This window comes from Lagopus leucura, unplaced genomic scaffold (assembly GCF_019238085.1).
Source record: "Lagopus leucura isolate 7727_CA_CO unplaced genomic scaffold, USGS_WTPT01 Super-Scaffold_810, whole genome shotgun sequence".
NCBI classification, from domain to species: Eukaryota; Metazoa; Chordata; class Aves; order Galliformes; family Phasianidae; genus Lagopus; species Lagopus leucura.
The window spans coordinates 13,445,875-13,450,040 of NW_024962261.1; the positions used below are offsets into that span (position 1 = coordinate 13,445,875).

The window sequence follows — 4,166 nt, forward strand, 5'->3', positions numbered from 1 at the left end:
TTTTTGAATACTCTCCTAAATTGCTGGAAAAAAAAAAAAAAAACCCCCACACACAAAAAAAAAAAAAAAAAAAAAAAAAAAAAAATTGCACTGCTTGGGTGCACTGGTATCAACAGGTTTGGAGGATTTGCCTTACATGAAATTACTGCTGCCTTAGGTGTCATTCTTAGCAATGTTAAGTGTTATATTTCTTTGCTGTTCTTCAACACTTCTGAAAAACAGTTAGATAATGGAAATAGTCTCACTTGTTATTTCCATGTTTATTGTATTTTTTTCTCTTCATATCTGTTATCTGAATTAAGACAATATTTTAAAAAATTGCTCCAAAGTAAGCTACATTTTTTTTAGTAGAAATTGCTGCATATAGGCACAAAACCTCTGTAAATCATGGTCCTCTCATTTGTATTTGTATTTTGTATTTGTTTGTATTTGAATGTTCTGCTTCTGTACAAGTCACATGGGCACCAGCATTTGGATGGCCCAGGAAGCACAGGTGCAAGCAGTTCACTTGTGCTTCCCACATGACACTTCCCTGGGCTCATTTAAGGGCTAGCCTCTGAAGGAAGAGTTTCTTCTGGTCAAAGGCCAATTCTTGAGGAGTGCTCTAGAGCCTTTTGCATCATGCAGGTGAATCAACTTTTTCCTGTGTGCAACTGTTGATAATCTTAAGGATATTCTGAAGGTATCACAAAGAACCTATCCAAAGCCATTTTCACTGGAAGCAAGGACCAACAATAGGCATGGCACTTTCAACCCTAGATATCATAATGGTCTGAAAATCAATTTGTGCTAGTTTAACTCTGGCTGTAAGGTAAACCATTCCAAAATTACTTAGTCACTTCTCTACAGTGGAATGGGAAGGAGAATCAGAAGGGCAAAAGAGAAAAAAACTTCATAGCTAAAGATTAAGACTGTTCAGTAAGTGAAAGGAGAAAAGATAAAATGATGCCTATGTCTTTTATTTGATGCTGTTTCTGTAACAGTAAACTTTACCCACATCTTTCCTCAGTTCTTGTGAGACATGGGTACTTTCAACAAGCTAGGTCCCAGGGATACTTAGAACTCCATCTCAGTCCATTTCAGAACCCACAGAGCTATTCCCTGAACTGGTATTTGGGGAGATGCTTGTGTGAAGATGGAAATTAAGATCCCACTGGAAACAGTCCACTCACGGGGGAGCAAAGAAATTTGTCCAGATATGTGTTACTGTAAGAATAGAGAACATACAGAAAACAACAATTAAAAAAACCCACAACATCAACACTCCTTCCTATCCCCCCCCAAAAAGAAACATTTTGCCTGGAAAACAAGCTGTAAGACATTGTATTTCTGTTACTGTATTTGCTTTAAATACCACTCTGCAATTATCTTTGTATGATCAAGATACTCAAGCTGTTCAACTTGATAGTTTTTGGACTATGTTCTCAGATACAGGTTTGGCTATATTATCAGATAAGGAGTTTTATGACTAAAAGATCACATAAAGAGTCTCAGAAATGAAATTTAGAGCTAGCTGGTACATCCCAGACACAGCTGCCTGTCAGCAGCAACATCAAGAAGTGAATCCAAGGCGTAGAAAACTGTTGTATTGAAAATTCTTAGTTTTTATTTAAAGTGAGTTTTGTTTTTTCTTTTAGGAGAGAAGATGTGAGCAGAATGAGGAATGAGCTAATCAGCTAACAAAACAAAGGACTGGACAACTGACAATACATTTCTAAAATGACTGAAATATGACAAAAATTTGAAACTTAAAAGAACAATTAGAATTTTCCTTATATCCTTCCACATTGTACATCCTGCTTCTATGGGCAAGAGTGATAATTCTGTGTTCACCACTAGAGGGATGATTTTATACAGAACTATCATCATTATTAAATCTTGAATCCATGTAACCCTAACCCTAACCCTAACCCTAACCCTAACCCTGGATTGTATGTGCACATGTCATAGTTTGTGAAGAACTATTTGTTTCCCCTCATCCATTCTAACTGAGAATATTGTTGAGGTAACCAAAAAAACAACAAACAAACAGTAAAATTCAGACATATTTCAGACCTACTTCAGAATGCAGTGATTAGATTTTATTTCACTTTTTTAAAACATTTTTGAATTTGGATTCCAAAGAAAAATCAGTGTCAATAAGGAGGTCTGACATAAGTTTTCTAAGAAGAACTGAATCTGTAGACTTTGCAACAACAGCAGTGAATGAACACCATTCTAATTTAGAAAGAAAAGAATAAAATGAGGGTCATACAGAAGTATTCCAAAAGGAATTATTTAAAATAGAATGAAAGCATTTTCTTCTATTAAAACAAATAGCTCATTCATGTATGATGAAAGAGTGCTCTTATTTTACTTGAAAAGAAAAAAATAAGGCTGAAAGTAAATTGTGAGGTAAGACAATGCTGAATTTAGTTAGTTTAATATTTACTTTGTAGACTGAAGACTTCAGAAGTCAACAGATTTCTTGCTTCTCTGTGGAGAGATTTAGATTTCCTTAGTTCTCTACATCCTTTGAATTCTACTTTGAAGCAGATGTATACATTTTATTTTGGCTGCCAGCCATAGTAAAACATGAAATAGATATATAACTTATATGATTCTTTAATAAATCTGTTTCCTTTATTATCAGAAAATATCCCCCCCTAACCCCAGCTTTAGGTCTAGGAAGTGGGAATTAAATTTTGTGTAGGAAATCACTGGGTTCTGTCCTTTGATGGTAAAGAGCCATGTTCAGACTGGAAAGCAAGCCAGCCTGCTGCCTATGAGCCAGTGGGGACAGATTATTACCAAAATGTTTTTCCCACTTTTAATCTTACAGATCATGCTTTAAATCCTACCTGTGCTCTATTGTAAAGTGGGCTGAATGCTCTGCCGTTAGCACAGTTTCTACTGACTTCTAAACAGTCAGTTGTACAAGTCTACATCAAACATGCTGTCTGGTAATAGTGCTAGTATTGCTAACAGTGTTTTCTGGGTTTTAACTAGTGAGAAGTTCAGTAGAAACAGTAAGGAACCTGTTTTCAGTAAAAAGGGTATATTTGCTAAATTAAGGAAAAATTCATGAAGGAAGGATACGCAAGAAGTGATATTTCATTATAGATTTCTCCAAATGAGCAGATGCAATCTTTGTGCCTCCTTTGAGGACATAAATGTAGAACAGTCCTGCTTGGAAGTTTCATTTAGGTCTTCTTTTTTATTGTACTTCCCCAGCTTTTCCTTGGATAAGATTTGTTTTGCTTTGTTTTGTATTTAATTGCCTGTAGCACTGTGTATTATTTCAATACCATAGTTCTGATATGCTTTAGTGATATATGACTAAACTCTGGTGAGGTGAAGTGATTTATTACTTTTTCTTTTAATTGGGTTTTTGTTTGCACATCTAACAAGGCCTTGTTAATGGTAATTGAATAAACAGAGAAAATGTTTGGACAGTGCTCTAATGCTGTAAACAGTCTATCATTTTCTTATGAGAAACTGCCTCCTTGAACATTGAGAGCTTTCTTTTAGTTACTAAAAGCCTTAAAGGAAATGCAGATGAAGTTACTGTGTGTTATATGACTCTTGTTTCCACAGAGCTTTCATTTATTTTAGTACTCATTAATATAATGTTACCTAAAACAAGGCCTCATAGAACTTAACCTTTTGAAATCTTGTTATATATTTAACAATGGCAAATGCAGTAAGAGCAGCATGATTTGAAATAAATATATTTTAACATGAGCTTTTTTTCAAAAAAACCCTTCTTACTATGCAAACATAAGCAAGAGAGAAAACCCAAAAGAAAAAATCATGCAATAAAAAGAAAGCTGAATTATTTCAAAGAGAAGAATTTTCCACTACCTTTTGTTTCTTTCCAGTTTTAATATCATTTTAAACTTCTGTTTCATATAGTTCGTGGCTGATATTACGGTGGAATGGACAGTCAAATTCCAGTGTAAATTCTGTGTGCAGAAGGATCTTCTCATGTGAGCTTTACAGAAGCCTCACATGTTCAGAAACCATACCCGTTGTACTAAAGACAGGCTCAGGACCCTGTACTGTATTCTTGAGGCAGAAACATTGTCCTAATTCTTTCCTGCTCAAGAGTGGCAGAGGCTGCTTCTATTACAGAAGCAACCTGAGTTTACTCTTAAGAGCATATAAAAGGCCTTGTTGACGTCCAG

At 35.1% G+C, this 4,166-nt stretch overlaps 1 long non-coding RNA gene across 1 annotated transcript in view; it reads left to right on the forward strand.

Annotated features, from left to right (window-relative positions):
- Positions 1–1,782, forward strand: part of LOC122177134 — a 28,209-nt gene extending 26,427 nt beyond the window's left edge. The window contains exon 3 of the long non-coding RNA XR_006177958.1: positions 1,638–1,782. This is a non-coding gene — a long non-coding RNA (uncharacterized LOC122177134). The remainder of the gene's footprint in view (positions 1–1,637) is intronic.
- The last annotated feature ends 2,384 nt before the right edge of the window (positions 1,783–4,166 follow it).